Source organism: Lutra lutra, chromosome 13, assembly GCF_902655055.1.
Source record: "Lutra lutra chromosome 13, mLutLut1.2, whole genome shotgun sequence".
Taxonomy (NCBI): domain Eukaryota; kingdom Metazoa; phylum Chordata; class Mammalia; order Carnivora; family Mustelidae; genus Lutra; species Lutra lutra.
This window is the reverse complement of record NC_062290.1, coordinates 21895541-21917704: the sequence shown is the minus strand read 5'-3', so window position 1 is coordinate 21917704 and position 22164 is coordinate 21895541. Positions and strand designations below refer to the sequence as shown.

At 40.5% G+C, this 22164-nt stretch overlaps 1 long non-coding RNA gene and 1 pseudogene across 1 annotated transcript in view; one reads left to right on the top strand and one right to left on the bottom strand.

The window, feature by feature from the left end:
* LOC125082854 (uncharacterized) overlaps positions 1–9404 on the top strand; it is a 571692-nt gene extending 562288 nt beyond the window's left edge. Inside the window, exon 3 of the long non-coding RNA XR_007122121.1 lies at positions 9350–9404. This is a non-coding gene — a long non-coding RNA (uncharacterized LOC125082854). The remainder of the gene's footprint in view (positions 1–9349) is intronic.
* LOC125082941 (spermatogenesis-associated protein 31D1-like) overlaps positions 1–22164 on the bottom strand; it is an 894603-nt pseudogene that overhangs the window by 861469 nt on the left and 10970 nt on the right.

Below are 22164 nucleotides of genomic sequence, written 5' to 3'. Positions count from 1 at the left end.
CACATGGGAATCCTGTGAACCAATCACTGTGATGAGAGAATGTGGTGTGCAAATTGGTTTTGGTCATATGACCCACGCCTGAGGTGGGCTGGGAACTTAACCTGAGGACCATGAGTTGAAAATGAGGAATGGATGGATCCAAAAGAGAAAACGGAGGCTATTTCTAGAAAAAGATTATGGCTGCTGGAGATACATTGGGCAAATATCCACTCTAATTTCTTAAACTTCAAATAGAGCTTTAGAATGAATTATCCTTGAGGAAGTTACTCTCTTAAGTATGTTTACCCCCTTATACCAAATGAGGAAACTGAGGAAGCATGTTAAATTCAATTAGACCACCAGGGATTGCTTTCAGACTCACTGGGGAGACAGGCAACCAGGGATGCGTGGCAACCAGCTGTGCTGGCTCACGCACAGTCGTATGGGTCTCTTTCCAACACTACATCTAGTTACTTCGTGTTGATGGCTTGAGATAGGCCACGGTGGAATATTTACACCACAGAAATTGGCAAAGATTACAGATCAGGGCTTTTTACTCCAGAGAGCCCCTTACTAAACTCTTACCAGCATACCATGGCTGACAGACAATAAGTAACTCTACACAATCAGTATGATAGCACTGTGTGATAATTTTAAGATAATTCAGACATAATTACAACAGGAATTGAGAGAAAGGAGATAATCACTGTGTGTGTTTGTGTGTCTCCCTCCCCTCCCCAAAAAATTCACGAGAAGAGGAGGGCTTGAATTAGACATGGCATCAGAGAGAATATGCATCATTTTGAGCCTGGCTTTTGCTTTTGTGGTTAGTACTTTTTGTGTCCTATTCAAGACAATTTTTCATTTTTTATGTTCTATGTTTTCCTCTAAAAACATCAGAGTTTCTTAAATTAACTTTTGTGTGTGGTGTGAGATAGAGGCCAAGTTTTCGTTTTTCCCCCTAATGCTTTAATCGAGAATATCAAAAGCTCTCCTCTGAATACCATCAAGACATTATCACTGAATGCTGCATATTCCCCATTCCTTTTTTCTCTGGTTCTCAATTCCCAGCTGTAGTTCTGTGAAATTCATGAGTCTTCAGCCAGCACAAGAACAGAGGTCTTATGTTCAAAACTACCTGTGAGTCTGGTCTGCCGGTATGTCTTGCTCTGTAGTCTGTTCTACCACTAGCTGCTCTGATGCTAGGTCATTGATCTGGGCACCGTTTCCCCCACGAGGAGCACACAGGAGCCCCTGAAATACTAGCTGAACAAGAGACATTCATTTCAACTTCAGCAGAATCTATGCAGATGTTCCATTTTTTAAACACATCTCGTGCTCACTCCCACTGCACCAAAACCCCACCTCAGTTCCTCAGATTGTCATCTCCCAGGTTTTATTCTGCCCCCTTTCTTCTTGGGGTCAGCTGAGGATGAAAGATGATTTTTCTTCCCAAGAAGAGCTTCAGTGTGTTGAGCCGCATAACTTTTTGTGTAATTTCGTGTCAGTTCTCTCTTAGGGCACTGACTCCAAGAGCTGATTGATGTGGATGAGCTTTCCTTAGCTGAGCTGTTCCCTGACGATTCAGTGCCCCACTCTCCCACATTCTTTTCACTTCAGCTTTCAGGGAAAAAGAATTTTAGGTTATTTGCACTCTAATGATACCTCCCTTGCAAAGCCTACTGAAAGAATAATTTCATAATTAGAATAAAGATGCACAGGTCCTTGTTTCCTGGTTTATGACCACCCTTTTATATGCTAGAGTTCTAGATAGGTCAGGGGTGGAGCATCTGAATGAAGGAAGTCTGAATTCTGGCTTTTGTGTTATTTGTTGTGTGACCTTGTGCATTTGACTTAAACTCTAAATAAAGCCTGAGACTTCTCATTTGTTAAATGGACATACTGAAACTACCTCAAAGTGTTATTCTTATGAATGAAATTTGAATGAAATGAAGGTATCCGAAGCTGTTATTGTATTTCCTGGTACTCAACAATATTGCTCATTTTCCTTCTTTGAAAGGGTGATGGGGATTTTGGGGGAAATTCCTAAAGGGGGCATGTTATGCACTGGTAGAATTATATAACACTTTTTTTTTCCTTCTGGGGAAAACGTCGGGACTAAGAAGTCATGATGTCTCTTCCATTTGTCCAATCATGGAGGTACTAACACATGCCAGAGGGCCCAGGGATACTCAGCCCATGGAAGAGTCCCACAGAGGACTAAAGTATGGTGGGCTAACCATAAAAAATATTTGGTATCAAATTTTAGAGGATAAATACTATGTGAGATTGTCTGCCTCTTTGTGTCTGAAAATTTCCACATCACTGCCATGAAGCAAATTAACAAGAGGTCTGCTTTAGAGAAAGGTTGAAACCCAAAGCTCTGGTAACCTTGAAAAATGAGCTCCCCAAGTTTTGTGAGAATCCCATCCATAGTAGACTGTCTGGCTTGCTCGAACAACTTTGGTTAATAGACAACCCTAAAGGCATCTGATTTCATTTTTGAACAGCTAAAACTGTTAAAAATTCCTTCATATTCACTCAAACCAATGCCTTGTGCTGCAGTATTTATCATTTCAGGACTAGTTAAAGGCAATTTCAACTGTCTTGAGTTTTTTGAGAGGAGTACCCAGTGAAAGCATGTAAGTTTGATTCTTCAAATGCTCCTTTGTGTGCACCAGAAGGAACTGTCTCATTACAGTGGGCTGTAGCCCCAAGCCCGTGTTGTATAGAGTGTTTTGCAGTTCATGTGGATATTTGGGTGGAAAGGGGGCTGATGAGGTTACACTGGGAAGCTCATCTGGTACAGAGCCATCACCAATCCTGGAACAGCACCACAGAGCCCAGGCTGCCTTGTTGGTAGTTTGAACACCTAATTCTTTCAAAGCATGTCAGTAGGGTTCAGTGATATTTTCCCAGAGGATCTCACCCAAAGCAACTTTTTTTTTCAGTTGCTAATTATCTATAGGAGAAAACAATAATTGCATTTCCAAAGGTCTCCTGTATTTTAATATTCAGATCCTTGACATAGATTGCTCTTTGAAATTTCAAATACTGATGAAGGAAATGTGCTTGAAAGCAATGCCATTTAAATCCAGGCCTGTTAAAAGCCTGGCTGTGAGAGGAGTAACTCTTCAACTAATACTGATTTGTTAATGCACTGATCTGTTACCTGCCCCTCGTCGGAAGCCCCAGGAGAAAGCAGGGATTTGAAGTTGTCTTCAGTAGTTTACTTTAAAGAATAATGACCAGAATAATGAAAATCATCTTTCTGAGGAATGACTTGATGGAGGTGAGTTTCAGTGAGAAGCAAGCTTGTTAAGTGTGAGCCTGGAATAGGAGGCTGAATTGTGATTCTCCCTCCATGGGGAAAAGCAGTTTCCATGTTTGTTTGTTTCCCATAAAATAATTATAGCTTCAAATGTAAATAATTAGCTTCAAATGTAAAATAATTAGCTTCAAATGTAAAAGAGTTTTCTAATTGGCAGGAACCTTAAAGATAATTTTACTCAATCTGCTTCATTTTATAAGGTAAGAAAACTGAAAGAAATTCTTAGCAGTTAATTGGTGCATTCCTATTCTAGGCACTGTTGTGGGGAGGAGGGACACTGTGGACAAGGCAAGGTTGACTGAGTAGACCAATTAGAGAAGGATCGTGGACTCATTAGACTAGTTAGGCCTGGACTAAACCAGAGCTAGATTAGTAGTCAACCCACTGTTTCTTTGACCAACAGTCCTGCTCCCCCCTCATCAACTCCTTTGGCACCTTGAATTGATTATTCCCCTTCCTTATTCCACTCTCTCACTTCTGGTTTTGTATTGTCTAAGAAGAACTATGGTTCTCAACATTGTTGATTTCTCCTCTCCGTCAGATCCATGTGTGAGTACACACATGTAATTTTTCATATCGTCTCAGGTATGCATTATTCTCCTGAAGTCCATGGGCATCAGGACAAGAAACTCTGTACCTATGTGATATATGTCAACACACTAGCCACATAAAGAAAACTTTATAGGCCATCCACTTTGTATTGTGGAATTTTGTGGGATCATCCACAATAAATAAATAAATAGTAAAACATTTTTACTATTGGTGAGAATTTTATCAGTCACTCACTGAATCAGTCAACTCAAGAAGCAATTAATACTCCATTTTTCAGGCACCATGGCAAGATACAGAATTTTAAAACATAATCCCTGTTTTACCTATAAGGAAATTGAGATAGAGAAATGTCAAGTAGCAAGTCCCGTTAGCCTCTATTTAGTGAGACCAGGGTTTGAACCCAGGGCTTCACCCTAATTTTAGGGCTTTTCTTTCTCAGAACAGCAACTTTGAAATGTGAAAAATACCTACATATTGGAGACATTTTTTACTGTGTAACAGAGCATGAGTGTTTTAGGATTCTGAAAGTGAGGGAGATCAGTAAAGGCTGGAGTACATAAGGAAAGGGAAAACTTCTTGGATAGATAATCCATCAAAGGATGGGGTAAGATAAGGATAAGTGAAGTAGGATCAAAATAGTTAATTTTAATTTCACCCAGATTAATCTAGAAGGATGGGAATCAGTTTGAAGTGCCAAAGAGCAAATTGCTGGTATAATAATTCCTATTGCTTCAAATTCACTTTTAAATATAGAGGTGTATAATTAGGTAATCGGTGTTTTTTTGTTGTTTATTTTTTGGATTTTTTCTTTCTACTAACAACTCATATTTTAAGATGGAGCAAAGAAGAAGGTGTCTGGGATCTGGTTATTTTAGCACACGTTTATTTATTTGTTAACCTACAAGTAATAAGTGATAATAAGCAACAAATATAGTCTCAAGAAACTTAGATTCTGATTGGGAAATTATGACTTCAACCATATCTGAAGAATCCAGAATATAAAAATATAAAATTTCTTGATAATTTTGGGTCCTCTCAATGGTTTTCTCAGACTTCAGTTAGTATGTAAAATAAAAAAGATTACACTAGTTATTTTTTACAATGACTCCCGAATACATTTTTACTTGAAACAGATAAATATCACTCCACAATTTTAAGAGGCTAACAATGTGGTACATAACCTTTGAAGGTACTTTATTTAATCTGTGGTTATTTATTTGAAGCAACTGAATTGGTCTATAGCTTGTGATGATCCCACTGCAAGAACTTTAAAGCTCTCAGTTTACCTTGATCTAAAGCACTGCTGTGTGAATGCCTCAGTGTATGTAAAGTAATTATAGCCTATATTTATTGGGTACCATGCTAAGAACTTTATATGAATTATCTTTTTTTTTTAAGATTTTATTTATTTGAGAGAGAGAGCATGGTCAGTGGGGGAGGGATAGTGGTAAGGCAGGGGCAGAGGTAAAGGAGGAACAGAGGGAGAAGCAGACTTCCCCCCGAGCAGGGAACCCAGTGTGGGGCTCCATTCTAGGACCCTGAGATCATGACCTGAGCAGAAGTCAGATGCTTAACAACTGAGCCACCCAGGTGTCCCTATAGGAATTATTGTGTTGAATATCCATAATAGTAACATGTTGTACCACTCGTCCTCATTCTATAGGTGAGAAAGTCAGCAAAGGAAACCCAATAGTCAAGTTAAAAGGCAAGATGGCTTGCAGGATTGAACTCTCCAGATTACTCAAGTACAAACAGTTTAGTAATAATGACAAATCATTTAATCTTTTCTAATATATTTTTTAATCGAATAATCTTTCATTTGCTCATCATTAAAAGAGAGAAGAGTTGAAATTGCTGGAGTACCTTTGGATTACCCTTATGTTTAAACCTATAAACCTTAGTGCTAGAGAGGTGTTTCTCATATAGACTTACTGCTAAGTTTCTACAGTTCTAGAATGTCCATGTTTCAGGAGATTATGGATTGCCTTAGTCTCTGTGATAAGAAGTTATCCCATTGTGTAATAATAATCCTTAAAAATATATCAATATATAATATATTAATAAATATGTTAATATATTAATTATGTTGTACCTTAATTGCTTTGCATCATTACATGCATTATATGGAAATGTATGATATACATATATACATTTTATTACATTATGTCATTATATTTAACTTATTAATTGTGAACCTGTTTTCCTTACTTGCAAGCAACTTGGTGTCCTGACAGTTCAGAGAAGTTAAGTTAGTTTCCTAATTCTTAACAAGAGTAGGTGAAGAGCCAGGATTTAAGCCCAGGCCTAAATGAATCCAGAAACATGCCTTTCACCCCAATTCAAGAGTTACTTTTTAATCACACTCATTTTATCCAAGTTTGAATCATAAATTTATCAAATATATTGGAGTCATTGTATATGTGAAAAGTTATGGGACAGAATAAACTGGATGCACATGACATATCATCATTACCTAGAGAACCATCACCCTGTGCTGTGGTCATATGAAATTATTTATGGAAGCTCAGCCAAACAAAACACACAGGGAACGATCCTTTATACATGTAGTAACATGTTAAGTGAGGTTTTCTGTTCTGTTTTGATTGAACACCCAAGAAAATAGATGCCTCTTATTCTCACCTTCCATAGTGAGGTGTGAATCTGCTTGGCCTGAACTACTAAAGAGGATGGTCAAAAGCCAGTTGAAGTCTTCAGCTTTCTGCCAAGAAAGAATAATGGGGATCAGTTTTACCTTCCTTTCTGGGAGGCTGGGCATAGTGCCTGTTCCACCAGCCTCTCTGGAAAACCTCATGATATATGAGACTTTGTATAGAGCACTCAAAATGTATAGTTCAGCACTGAGGAATGATTAGCCCTAGACTGACCATTATTCTGATTCCACCTAACAAATCTTTTTTTTTTTTTTTAAATATTTTTATTTATTTATTTGACAGAGAGAGAGTGCACACAAGCAGGACAAGGTGCAGGCAGAGGGAGAGGAAGAAGCAGGCCCCTCTCTGAGCAGGGATTCCTGATGTGGGGCTCAATCCTATGATCCCGGCCTCAGGACCTGAGCCAATGGCTGAGGCTTAACCCGCTGAGCCATCCAGGCACTCCTCATCTAACAAATCTTAAAAGCAGGACCTGAAAGGATCAAACCATTTTCAAGTTATTTAGACACAATAAAATGCTACTATACAACTATTTGAGAGACTAGAAAAAACAAATCTAACCATCTAACCATACCAGACAGTGGTGAGGATGTATAGGAATTAGAACTCTCACACACCACTGGTGGGGATATAAGACGTTATACGGACTTTGAAAAACAGGCAGTATCTTATAAAGTAAAATGTGGCCCAGCCATTTTACTCCTTTGTACTTGCACAGTAGAATGAAAAATTGTCTTTACAAAGACTTATACTTGAATATTCACAGCAGCTTTATTTGTAACAACCTCAAACTGGAAACAACCAAAATCCCCATTAATAAGTGAATAAATAAACAAGTCATACAATGCAGTTCTATTCAGTGATAAAAAGAAGTGAACTATTGAACATTGAAATGAATGAATCTCAAAGTACTCTAATGAAACAAGTCATATAAAAAATAGTAGTACACACTTGTGAATATGCTTAATACCAATGAAGTATATACTCAAAAGGATCAAAATGAGAAATGTTATGGCATATATATCTTTCAATAAAAAAACAGTATATACTGAAAGATTCCATGTATATACAAATCTAGAAAATCAACTAATCTATAGTTACAGCAGATCATTGGTTTATAGAAAGACCAGGAGGGAAAGGGAAAGATTACAAATGAGTATGAGCAAACTTTTCAGTGTGATAGACATGTTCATTATGTTGACTGTAGTGATGGCCTCATGGGTGTGTGTATATACATGTATTTGTATATGTCAGAACTTGAATTGTACACTTTAAATGTGTGTAATTTATTCTATGTCAGTTATAGTTAAGTAAAGTTATTATTTTTTTAAAGTAACTTCAGCTGATTATCCCCTCCACTTTTAATCTAAGGGATTAAAAAAGTCAAAAAAGTCTGGAGATTAAAAAGAGGACTTCTTTAGAACTTTTGAATGTATTCAGAAATCCTCTTCTCATATTTGCAAATGACATATCAGATAAAGGGCTAGTATCCAAAATCACTCAACACCCAAAGAACAAAGAATCCAATCAAGAAATGGGCAGAAGACATGAACAGACATTTCGGCAAAGAAGACATCCAAATGGCCAACAGACACATGAAAAAGTCTTCCACATCACTTGGCATCTGGGAAATACAAATCAAAACCACAAGGAGATACCACATCACACCAGTCAGAATGGCTAAAATTAACAAGTCAGGAAATGGCAGATGCTGGAGAGGATGCAGAGAAAGGGAAACCCTCCTACACTGTTGGTAGGAATGCAAGCTGGTGCAACCACTCTGGAAAACAGCATGGAAGTTCCTCAAAAAGTTGAAAATAGATCTACCCTATGACCCAGCAATCATACTACTAGGAATTTACCCTAAAGATACAAATGTAGTGATCCAAAGGGGCACGTGCACCTGAACGTTTATAGCAGCAATGTCCACAATTGCCAAAGTATGGAAAGAACCTACATGTCCATCAACAGATGAATGGATAAAGAAGAAGTATGTCTGTGTGTGTATACACACACACACACAATGCAATACTATGCAGCCATCAAGAGAAATGAAATCTTGCCATTTGCAATGATGTGGATGGAACTAGAGGGTATTTTGCTGAGGGAAATAAGTCAATCAGAGAAAGACTATTACCCTATGATCTCCCTGATATGGGGAATTTGAGAGGCAATGTGGGGGGCTTGAGGGGTAGGAAAGGATAAAATGAAACAAGATGGAATGGGGAGGGAGATAAACCATAAGAGACTCTTAATCTCACAAAACAAAATGAGGGTTGCTGTGGGGAGGCGGGTAGGGAGAGGGTGGTTGGTTATGGACATTGGGGAGGGTATGTGCTATGGTGAGTGCTGAAAAGTGTGTAAGCCTGATGATTCACAGACCTGTACCCCTCGGGCTAATAATACATTCTATGTTAATAAAAATAAATATATATAGAAAGAAAGAAAGAACTAAAGAAAGAAAGAAAGAAAGAAAGCAAGCAAAGAAAGAAAGAAACCAAAAAAAGCAAAAAGGAAAAAAAATTTTTTTTTAATTGTCTGACAGAAAGTCCATTCAGAATGCCAAGAAACGGATAGAAAGTGAATCTTGAAGGCATCGATTGAGCCCCAGCATGAACCCTCATACCTTAGTCCAACCTTATTCCCAGACTTTTTCAGGTACCTATGTCAACAGATTCTCCTTTTTAAGTCAGTTAAGTTATATTTATTGTCATTTACATCCAAATACGTCCTCACAGTATAAGGGAGCTCTCCATCCCTGGCTCCCACTTTCATGCCAGCCCACTAAATATATAATACCTTCTCTGTCCTTCAGGTTGCCCTTCTATGAGAGGGGATTAAGAAATAGGCATTGAGATTGCAGTCCAAGATGGCAAAGGAGTAAGAGACCTTAGTTTTGTCAGGTTGCAGGAATGCAGCTAGATAGCTATCAAATCATTTGAACCTCCTACGAAATCAAGGGGAGATCAAAGAAAAGAATACCTGCAACTCTACAAACAGAAAAGTGACCATGTTCTGCCAGGCAGGAGGTACAAAAGAGGGAATCCCATGGAGGGGAGGGAGCATCCATCAGCAGGCTATAGGCAAGTGATAGAGTAGCAGAGCACAAAATCAGTACTTTTAGAAGTCAGCTCCAGTGAGGGATGTCCCTGTCTGAAAGATGCCTTGGTGCTGAAGCAGGCAGAATCCCAGGTGGGGCAGTGTGATCTCAGGATCCCCGGGATCACAGAAAGAACAGGGGTGCCTGAGTGTGACAGAGTTCCCAGGCATCAGAGCCTTCAACACATAGGTATGTGGAAAATATCACAAAATGGGAGTATGTGCTCTAAGATCCTTAGTACTGCCTTTTCCAATAGTTGAGTGACCCATTCTCTCTGATGTTCAAGTTAAGAGAATTAAATTTGAAATGATGAATGTGCTATATTAAATATATTAACAAGAACAGAAATTAAGCCCTACAACCTGTAGGGTCCCCTTCCTCTATAATGTTGGCTAAGTCTACAGAAGCTGAAGGTTACTTCTACACACCTATGGTCTGAGAGCTAGGGCAAAAGAGAGAGACTGTGGTAGAGCCAGATGAGCCATATTAGACCAGCTTCCCGTCCCACCCCCCAGTTTGAATACTGGTAAGTCAGGTGGTTCTCAGGGTTTATTTTACTTAACCATTCAGGATAAACCCAAACTACCTTGACCTCTCTTTGTCACCTTTCCTTCCTTCCTTTGGATGCTCCAATCTCTTTGATGGTTACTTAACAGGTGCCACTTCATTTAGCCATTAAGCAATTTTGATCTTGATGACTTTGACATGAAGAGGACAAAGATCCACATGGCACCTTTGGCCACTTTTGCTTCAGCAAACTGAAGAAGTTGTCCAAGAAGAAACCCTTGCATTAGGAAGACTTCTGAGAAGATTCCAATCATCCCCACTTCTGATGTTCACACCCTTGTGTAATTATACCTCCCCTTAAGCATAGGCTGGACTTAGTGATTTGCCTCTGAGTGATAGAATAAAGGAAAGGTAATAGGATGTCATTTCCATTACTGGTTTCCAAAAGATTGTAACTTCTATTTTGTTTGCAAACTCTCTCCTTGCTTTGATGAAGTAAGCTGCCATGCTGGAGAAGCCGAAATGATAAGGAACCAGCCAGATCCAGCCAAGAGCCAGCAAGGTACTGAGGATCTCATTCCAACAGAATTTGGGGAACTACATCCTGCCAGCAACTATGTGAATGAGTACAGGAGTTAGTTCTTCCCCAGTCAAGCCTCCAGATGAGAATGTAGTAGCCTCAGCTGACACCTTAAATGCAACCTTGAAGCAGAGAATCCAGGTAGGCCTCACCCAAATTTCTGGTCCACAAAAACCATGAGATAATAAGTATGTATTTTTTCACCCACTAAATGTTGGAATATCTATTAAACAGCAATAGATAATTAAAGTACCCTTCAATTACTGAAACCTTGGGGTAAATGTTGCATGTCTGGCAAGGCAGGCACCATATAGGACAATGTCCCTGGCAACATCCCTGAGAGCTCGGTCTTCGTGCTCAAAGACTATCCCATATATTCATATGTTGAAATGGTATCATTGGGCCCGAGTAGCCTCCAGGAGGTGAGGCCTAGCTGACATAGTATCCTACCTGATAAATAGTTTGGGAGCAGGTGAAAGAGAGTTTAAATCAAGTTCTAGACTTCAAGTGTTTTTTTCACTATTTGTAAAGGCCTGAAGGTTTTCAGAGTAAGTACATTACAGTTTTTATGAAAAAAAAAGTAAATATTTAAAGATTTTATTTATTTATTTGACAGAGATCACAAGTAGGCAGAAAGGCAGGCAGAAAGAAAGAGGAGGAAGCAGGCTCCCTGCTGAGCAGAGAGGCCGATGTGGGGCTCGATCCCAGGACCTAGAGATCATAACTTGAGCCGATGGCAGAGGCTTAACCCACTGAGCCACCCAGGCACCCCCAAAAATGTAAATGTTTTAAATACAGGACATCAGAGCAGAACCAAATAAAGGACCCCAGGATAAAACTGAGAAGGCCACTGTCAGGCTTTGTCAAGGGACTGGTGCACTTGTAGAAGCCCAAAGCATTAACTACGAAGAGTTGAACGCACTGCTTCCTTTCCCTGAGCACAAGCCCCAGCCCCAGTCCCAGTGCAGCACACAGAAGAAACTCTTTATTAGAAGAAACATTTATTGAGGAGGATTAATATTCTTGGTTGTGCTGAAGGTTGTTCTCATCAAAGGATATATTGTCATGAAAATTGTGAAGCTTTCTCAATAAACTGAATGATTTCCTTAGAGAAATTTTTCTCCCTGGAAGTGCTGGAGAAGCATTTTCTGCTTGAGTAGAAGAGTCAAATCGCTAAACACAGTACTTTTGTCAGGGTCACCCCTGGTGGCCCAAAGGACCTGGCATACTTGATGCACACAGGTGAAGCTTGGATGAGGCACAGACTCCCCAGAGGGCAGAGAAGAAGGGGGTTGACCCTGGCTTAATAGTTGATCCTTGAAGGCTTCAGCTTTCTGGGGATGTCTGACCCCATCGCTGTTGTGTCTGACACTTGTAAGACGGTTCTGGTTAGCACAAGCAGCTTCTTGGCTGCAGTACGTGAAACTTGACGGTTTCTTTTGTTGTGGGTCAGAGTGGAGGGAGGTCTCTTGTCAAGACCTGTAGTTCCTCCTGCTGCTGACTTAACTCTGAGGCCTCAGATCCGTACATATGTGTCAGCTTCTCTTCTAGGACATTCCCAAAGGAAGTGAGCTTATGAGCTTCAGGAGGCTGATCACTCCCAAAAGCAGCTACTCTTTCAACTGGGTCTTGGTGCTGCAGTAAGGTGGACATGAACTTAGCTTTTTGAGGGGGACATTCTTGATGCCATGTGATATTTTTCTTGGAATTTATCCACAAAAGTTTCCTCTTGAAAATTGCCTCATTTTTTTCTGAAGTAACTTTCAAGAGGAAACTATTCGTTCTGTGACAGAGTTGAGGAAGCACTCTCTAATGTTCTGTCCTCAAGATGGAGTCTCTCCTCTCTGCCTGCAGAGGTCCCTACTCATGAGTCCTCACTTCTGCATTTTCTTGCTTTGGGATCCTGAGGTCTCACTTTCTTTGCACTTTTACTTTGTGAGAAATTCGTAGGCTGGCCCTTATAGAAGGCCAGCTTCGAGTCCAAGGACTCCTCCTGCTGTTCCGTGCTAATTGTGCTGTCCTTCAGTTGGACGTGCAGCACCTGGGATGCTTCCATGTCCCCACTGCACACACTCTGGGACTGAGTCAGGGAAGCCTTGGAAGTCAAGCTATCTGAAGTAAGAGGCATGTCAGTGGGACATCCTTGAGCCTGGTTATGCTCCTCACTCTCCAGTTTAAACTTTCACTCACTCAGGATCTGTCTTTTCAGGTCTGATAGTTAAGAATCTTGGGGAACCAGTATATTTGGTGAGGGGTGTTCCATGGTCAGGGAAGTTTCTACCTTGCTCATGTTGACATTTATCATCTTGGAGCTTCCCAACTCACTGGTTGTCCAGGTGTCCCAAGATTGGGGTTGAAGGGTACAGAGCTCCTTGGTGTCAAATATATCCCTGGACAGGTTGGATATGGCAAAATGTTCTAAATTCTTCTCCACCATCACTTTGCCCTATTCCATTTCTACTTTTTTACTAGGATTCACATTCTCAGGCATGGACTCCTGTCCAGCACCAGCTTGCCTTGTGGGTACCTCTGGGCCACAGTGTGTTGTCTCGTACAGTCTCACTGGGTTGCACTTGAGCTCTGATGCTGTGTGTAAGGGGCTGAAAAGTCTGGCTGCTCCACTCAGCTATCTGGATGCACTCTGCAGTCTTATGGTCAGTGTCAGAGTGTGATGCCTTCAGGCCCCCCTTTCCTTCACTGATCACAGATGACATAGCGGGGAGAGGATGTCCACAGTGGGGACTGACTTTATTGTTCTCACCTTGTTTCCCAAATAAGGTTTAGAGCTTCCCTTAAGGGGTTTAAAAAAGTCAGCTTTGGAATCCACCCCAGAAATATATGCATGGCTGAGGAGGGAAAGTCAAATTGGAGGAGAGGCCATGTTTTGGCTTCTCTCAACATATAGAATTTTATGGATTCAAGACCCCACCTCTGACTCATGCGAAATCTAATAATATGGGCCTCTAGCACCTGTCATGTACTGGGATCAAGAAAAGAATGCTCTAGAGTGGTGCTCTGACTGTAAACCCTACCCACCATTGTCTTTTTAGAATCTGTGTTTTCTGTAGTAGTCTGGGAACTCCCAGAGGAAGGTAATGTATTGTCATCAGCCAGCCATGAATAGCACACACCTATAGGAATCCTACCCACAGTGATCTGCCGAAACTTTTTCCTCATATGTAAACTAAGAATGCTTTTCATTTGATTCTGGTCTGTGTCCTTCCTTGAGATATTTAATAATTAATTCCCTGAGTGATTCCTTGAATGACACATACAGTTTCTTATCTCCAAGGCAGCCCTCAGACCCTTCACTAGGTAGCTTTCTGAGATGCTTTGTGGGCTGTCTTCTGGACTCTTCTCTAGGATATACCCAAGATTCCTCCTCATATCCTACTTTAGCTGGAACTTTGTTTGGACCCTCTCATAGAATCTTCCGGGGAGATGCAACTCAGTCTTTGCTAGATCCTTGTTACTATGGCCCTGAAACTCAGAGAATTGTGAGTGAACTTGTCTGCTTTTTTGCTGAGAGAGTTCTGATGATTTACGCTGAGGCTCCATCACTGCTAGGGAATCTAGATTTCCACAGTCATGGAGGCACCAGCATGGGATTACCATCCATGGGCTATGTAACTCCAGTGTCTCCTGGGGTTCACAGATAATAAGAAAATGGCCAGGAAGGATGGAGACTGGTATATAGGCATGGGATGGCCGGCAAACCAACGGGAGGTAGGAAGCTCGAGGACAATATTTCTTTAGGATTCTGGAACACAGGGACTAAAGCCCACAAACTTTCCTGTTGCTTCTGCAACACTTGCTATCCCAGGTGTTGATTTTCAGTCATGATAGGAGAGTCTGATTCATTCCTAGATCTATGGAAAGATGCTCCACAGTCCCTAATCTGGGATGAAGAAGGAGGGAACCCTGAATCTGCTGTGGCAGGATTGAAAATGGGCATGGCTGTTCACCTGAGTGAAAGGTGGGGGCTGGGATGGGGACAGAGGTTGAGGATTGGGGGTGTACAATGCAATGTACAATGTACATTGTACATTGTACAATGTACAATGAGAGAAATGGAGAGGAAATGTTTGGGAATGAGGAAGTGGTGGATATGATGCATTTGATGTCAGAGGTATTATCAATTCCATTGAATAAGACAAAGTGAGACTCTAGTGGAGAAGTACTACTAGAAAACAGGAGAGTGGCTACTAAAGACTCACTGTGCAAAGAAGGAAGACCCCAGAAGAGCTGGCTATATTTCTGATGCAAATTTTCTGCCAAAGCCTTGACATAGAGGAGCTGTTGACAAACAAATGCTCTGGTTTGCCTTCAATATCCCATCCAGTTTTGAGGGCTGTGGTGACCTGTACATCAATCAGATGCAACAAATTCCCTAAAGATGTCCACTGGTACTCTGACCACATTTGTTTGGAAAATGGCCCCTCCTCTTTTACTTTCTTCTCTAATATCTGGAAAGCCATTCTCTTCTTCATTTTTCTCTCCAACTGGGCCTGAGAGTTAAGGCCAGGGAAAGAAATTCCACTGGACTCCTTGTGCTTAGTAGCAGAGTCTCTCCAGAGATAGGTTTCTAGTTGATGGAGGTAAACCTGCTCTTGCTGAAAATCGGAGTGTGATAATGTGGGGAGGAAAGGAATGTGTTCTTGGCATGGGCCTGTCAATAGGAGAATTCTGAAGCTGATGGGTTTGAACAGTCACTACCTCTGATTGTGGGGACATAAGTAGACAACCCACCAGGGCTACCTGGAGATGACTTCTCAGGAACAGGTTTCAATGAGATGGAAATCGAGTTAGATTGAATCACAGTTAAAGAGCAGACTGGCAGTGGTGAAACAGACGGTGTTGGTGGTGCATGATGACAAGGAAATGAATCAGTGGGATTCCATGTCTGAGACAGATTTGGTAAGACGTTGATACCCTGTGAAATGGTGGGGTCAAGAGCAGAGATGGTATTCAGAGGTAAAGTGGCCTCTGGTTGTCTGAGCATCATATGGTAGGAAATAAGTTAAAGGAAGGGGTAGAAGTATGGAGTGGTTCCCTGGGAATAAAGAATCCTAGGCTTTTGGCTCTAGTGACAGGGAGTGCCCAGGGGAGAGAGTAAGAAAAAGTCAGCTAAAGGGCTCATTGGGTTAGGTGAGAAGATGGAGGGGGTTTGGGGGAAAGGCTCAGACAAAGAGGCTGGTATTAGGTCTCCTGGAGCAACTGTAGAGAAGTCAGGAGATGAAGTGAATGATGAGTGAGTCACAGGAGCTGTAAAACCAAGGGGATCAGAGAAGGAGTAGCATCTTCCAGGGCCTCTGGGAACAGCAGCCAATTCACCTCAGCAGTTGTGCTGTTACACACCCCACAGAAGGGGTCTGGACATAACAGTTGATGAAAGTGGATGGTGTCATGACGCCAGCCTAGGGGGCTGTGGGAGACAGGAGGTACAAAACTGAACAAACATATGTGACCCTGGCTGGTCTGGCAAAGGTTGCCCCCCACCCACCAACATCCCCAAGACTTTCAAATTCTAACTCTTGAGAATTTTCCATCCCACCTCAATTCCAGGCTTCCTTGAGGCCCTAGAAATACATAGACTCTGCTTAAAGAGGGGTACAGGAAAGAAGGTAATGTTTACTCATCTTTACAGAAGAGAAAGCCCCTTTCTTGCCTCCCCTCCTTCTGACAAGTTCTCTACCCTAGGAAACCAGGAGAATGATGAAGTTAGAAGCAAGAGATCTTATAAGAGGCTGAATAGAGTGTCCTTTAAAAATATCCTTGGTAAATTAGACTTGGAGAGCTCCAAGAATTAGGATACAAGGTAACATGATCAATGATAATAATAAGACTTACATTATTTGATCATTCACAAGGGGCTTTTGTATGTATTATCTATCCCATGTAATACTGAAAACCACCTTATGTGGAACATAGGTCAATGGTTACCTCAGGGAGGAAATTGAGTAACCATGATGTCACAGATCTTTCAGAAAGTCTCAGAACTTCCAAAGTTCTGAATCTTAATGTCTCACATGGCCTCCTATTGCTCAGCACCCATTGTCCAGATCCATCAGTGCTTCATGCTCAGTCATGGTCAGAGCCGGGAATCTGAGAAGGGTTTTGCACTCTGACTGTGTTTCCATGAGCCTCTCCTCTGAAGCCTCTGTTTTCTGAGAGGGAATGTATCTGGCAGCTGGCATCCTCGGGGATTATGGACCTGAGCCCTCATGGAAAGGACAGGAAGGGTCAGCCTAGGAGAGCTCAGGTGGAATAGGCAGAACCTCACCTTTCAGAGTCCCACCTTTCCTCCTCTTGTCTCTGCACTGATGCTAGAACAAAACAAAAAGAATGAGTGGTGGGTACTCATCTCTCACTCTTCTCTCAGAAATGGAGACATTCTTTATCCAAGAATACCAGGAATTTAATTTATAGAACTTTGTGTTCTTTGCTTTTCTCAACTTTTATGGTGATAAAATATTTTCAGTATTTACTTTGAAAAACAAAGGAGGATTTTGTCTGGGAGGTCCACACTTGATATTCTCAGTCAGAAGTTCTTTGTTCAGTGAGGACATAAACTAAAGCCTGAGAGTCACATCTGTGCTCCCTTGGGTAGACCCTGTATCCTAGAATATAGCTCAGATCCCAGTCTCTTCTCAGAGGCTCAGCACTGTTCTCCTGATCAGCCCAACATGAAGGCAGGCTTGATTGAGTGATGCTTGACATGGAAATGTGACTCATGATCAAGACCTGGGAAAACGTGTTTTCTTACACAGTCCTCATACTCTCCAAATAACCCAATCCAAAACTGCAGAATCCCTGTGTTTCGGATTTTACCCAAGACCCACCACCATAGCCGAATAGACTATGAGTTTCAAGTAGAAACCTTAGAGCTTCCTTTTTTATTTTTTTAAAGATTTTATTTATTTATTTGACAGAGACCACAAGTAGGCAGAGAGGCAGGCAGAGAGAGAGGAGGAAGTAGGCTCTTCCCGCTGAGCAGAGAGCCTGATGTTGGGCTCGATCCCAGGACCCTGGGATCATGACCTGAGCCGAAGGCAGAGGCTTTAACCTACAGAGCCACCCAGGCACCCCAACCTTAGAGCTTCCTTAATCCTTCATCCTGTCAGATCTCTTTTCCTAGAGGAGTTAATGTCTATTCTTTCCTTAGACTTCCCATTTTAGGTGTTTCTCTGACCCTACCAAACTCATTGAGAAGTATGGGAAGAAGGACAGGATAATAAAGAGTCATTCTCTAAATGGCAACTTTTGGCTCCATATCTAAAACCTGGGAATCATCATTTCAGTCTATGAAAGAAGCAAAATGCTGAATGGACTAAAAATCAATGACATTTCTTGGAACCATAGTGGCAAACCACTACCTCAAATCTTCCAGGAGTATCAGTATAGAAAATCATACCTAAGATTCGCTTACCTGAAACAGAAGGCACTAGAGGCTCAACACTGCTCTCCTGGTAGGAACACGTAAACAGACACTTTGACAAATTGCTGGAGGCTGAATATGGGCTAGCATGAGAGTGAGAAACTCCTGGGATCACAAACTAATGGGGGCCTCCCATTTATTTATGGGTTATATTACCAGGAACCCAACCTGGTCCTCATAGTAACAGAGCTACCAGAAATAGACTCAGCAGCAGCCCCATTCCCATAGCTCCTCAAAAGTTTCAAAAAGTATTGAATACCAAAAAGTATTCAAAAGTTCACTAAAAAGCACGAGAAAGCAGAATAGCCTGTACCAAGGAACAGAAAGCATGACAAAGAGGGAGACAAGGGCACGACACACCCATGGAACTGAGGCAAACAACTAAAAAACTTTTAGTAATTCTTTCATTTCTCCAAATCCCTCTTAGGCGATTCACGCCCTTACAGGTTCTCTTCCACATGTATAGTGTCTCTCCCTGCTGCTCCCTCTTCCCTCTCTGTCAAGTCCCCCCTTTCCCCCCAACTTTTAAAGATTCCTTTATTTTACAGAGCGAGTGTGCTGCATCACAGCAGACCAAACTCACCTTGATTTAGGAAGTGGGCTCCTCTAGCATAATGACTAATGAGCACAACTGTAACTATACCTAGCAATACCTTTTGGTTTTTTGAATGTCACCTATGTTTATTTCTTCCTTGAAAACTGTTTTTCCCACATAGCTTCTACCTTTTCACCAAAATACCTTATTGTCATCTCTACCAATGTGAAATGATAATGTCATTTTTGTTGATCGTTATATGTATTTATTTCTTCTCCCTATGCTACCTAGTCATATAATAATCGGAACCCTTACGACTTCATTATTTAGATTATAAACTGTTGAAATTAAGCCCTGTATCATTTCCTTACTTGACTTGCCTACAGTCCCTCGCTGATGAATCAGTCTTGGCTCTAGACACCCAATCCTTTCCCTCCCATATGAGGAGGGTTTGCCAGTAATGACAGCCTTCTTTTCCTCTCTTAACGTGCGTCCACAGCTTCACCATTGTCCCTCCCAAAGGAAAGTACACTTCTAGCCCGCCCCACTTCACATACCCTCCCTTGACCTCAGGACATATGTCCATTAAGAAAAATCCCTCCACATATCTTTGAATTTCTGGAATTGTTTTTAAGTAGGCCCCTAGGACTCACAACTATAAAAACATCCTTTAAATTCTGAGCAAGATCAGCTCCACCCCAAAAACTTTCCATGTGAGAAGGGGTTATAAATATGGCATATCAAATTGATTTTTCAAACCTGGCCTTGTTCTAAAAGAGGCTGAGAAACTGATCCCGATTAACAGAAACTAAAGATACACACACGCACACACTCAGAGGACATTACTTGATAAATTGATAAAAATGGAATTTGAGTGGGAGAATAGTTAGAAGTTTTACATCAATGTGAAATTTACCAAAGGAGATAACTGTGCTATCAGAGAATATTCTTTTTCATAAGAAATACACTATGAAATATTCAGGGAGAAAGTGTGTGATGCATGACATGTATTCTCAAATATTCAAGAATGTATGCATAATTTTCGTATGCATATATGTGTTTTCCTATGTGTAGAGAAGGGGAAGGAGAAAAGGAGAGAGAGATTATAAACAGGTAAAAATCTTAATAGGTACATCTGGATAAAGGGTATATGGCTTTACCATCTATGGCTTTACCATCTAGGCAACTTTTCCACAACTTTATTTTCAAATACATTTTAAAAATGAATTTAACCCAACCTTTGAGATTTCTGGCTTTGATTCCAGAAGCTACTGCCTCCACCATATCCCAACCCCAGATGTGTGCAGTGCCAACTTGAAAACAGTTGTCTCAAGTTCTGTCCCAACGCAAGAAACGTGGGATCTTCTCTGCACATTTGAAACATGCTAACATTTCAACAAGGTTTTACAAAATTGGCAAAGAGCACCCCCACTCAAAAAAAAAGATTTTAGTTCCATCCACGTCGTCGCAAATGGCAAGATTTCATTTATGGTGAGTGCTGTGAAGTGTGTAAACCTGGCGATTCACAGACCTGTACCCCTGGGGATAAAAATATATGTTTATAAAAAATAAAATAAAAAAAAAAGATTTTAGAAATTATATGCAATATAAAACAAACAACAAAGAACAAAAATTCAAGATCAACATTGCTTGATAATAATTTTATTATTATAATTATATTTTATATTTATAATTATAATTATTATAATTTCCTTTTTCTCTAGTGCCACCAGGTTGCTCCTCTCCTGGGTTTTGCAGTGTGAATTGATTTGCCAGCACTTTGTTCGCTCTGCTAGTCAGTTACCACTCCTCCACCAGATTTCCATCTTCCAAAAATGTGTTGACAACCTTTGGGCTTTATGCTCCCCTTCTTGTCATCTTTAAGTGTTTATTTTTAAGTCCTTTGTTTTAACAGCTTTATTGAAGTACAGCTCACATACCATAAAATTCACTCATTTAGCATGTAGAATTCCTTGATTTTCAGTATATGCATCACCACAGTTAACTTTAAAACGTTGTCATGACTTAAGAGAAACAAATCTGCAACCTGTTGCTATTATTCTCCTCGCCCCTCCTCCCTCCACCTCTAAGATGTACCACTTTCTGCTTCTAGATTTTCCTATTCTGGACATTTCATGTGAATGGAGTCATATGTAGCCATTAGTGACTGGCTTCTTTCATTTAATGTGTTTTCAAGGTTCATCCCTGTTGTGGCATGGATCGGTCTTTTTTATTCCAAAAAAACATTATATCATAGGGATATGTTATATTTTATTTACCCATTTCTCAGTTGACAGATGCTTGAATTGTTTCCATCTTTTGACCTTTTAATAAGATAGCTATGAACATTTGTTTGCAAATTTTTGTATAGAAATATGTTTTCATTTTTCGTGAGTATATACCAAGACGTGGAACTGCTGGGTCCTATGTTTACCCTATGTCTAACATTTTGAGCAACTGCCACATTGTTTTCTAAAATAGCTGTACTATTTTTCATTCTCACCAACATTGTGTGGGGGTTCTAATTTCTCCACATTCCCACCAACATTTGTATTCTTTTTGATTTTAGCCATCCTTGTGGGTGTGAAATTTTGGCAAATATTCATTTCGATTTGCATTTTTTGATGTTTAATGATATTGAGCAGTTTTCATCTAATCTTTTACTTTTAATGCCATTTTGCAGAGAGGGTAGTGTTTTATCTACTTGATTTAAGGTGAAACACAGTAGTTTATTTGAAAAGTAACAGGACATATTTTTCTTCTAAATATTTGAAAACACATAGTGTCAAGTCTTTAACAACATATACAGTGTTCTTCTATACTTTTTGCATATTACAGTTACTGAGTGATTAAGGGACAGTGAAATTCTGCCTTGAATTTGCTCCGTAAGATTACTTCTTGTGCGGGGTTGAGGAATTTACTCAAATGGCTCCTCAGGGTTGACTATAAGGCAGAGCAGAACTGATTGCCAAAGCGTCTAAAGCCCAGTGCCTGTTTGTCACCAATGCTGTGTACACCTGTTGTGAATAAGTGTGTTCCACAGGTGATAAAGATCAACAAATTGTGAGAGCTTTGATGTGGACACATAGCATATGTCTCAGAGATGGATGGCAAGATGTTTTACTGGGCTTTTGCTCTTTAATCACAGTGTATCACAACCGCCCAATGATAGTAGTGCAAGTTGGGTGGCGGATATGTGGGAAGTTGTATTGTTCTGTGTGCCCTTGGATAAGGTTAAACAATTCTGTAGTAAAAACCATTAATAAAAAAGATGTTGGGTGCCTCATAAGGACAGGGAGGATGGGTCAGAAGGAGACCTGGCAAGGGTGGATCAGTCCATCAAGACTAGAAGTTAGCTCTCTCTCAATAAAGACATTCAGAAAGTATATTTCCTTTAAGATTTGGAAGGAAACCTCTTTCCATATAATAGGAAGGAAGAAGAAAATGAAGAATTGGGAGATTTTTTGGGA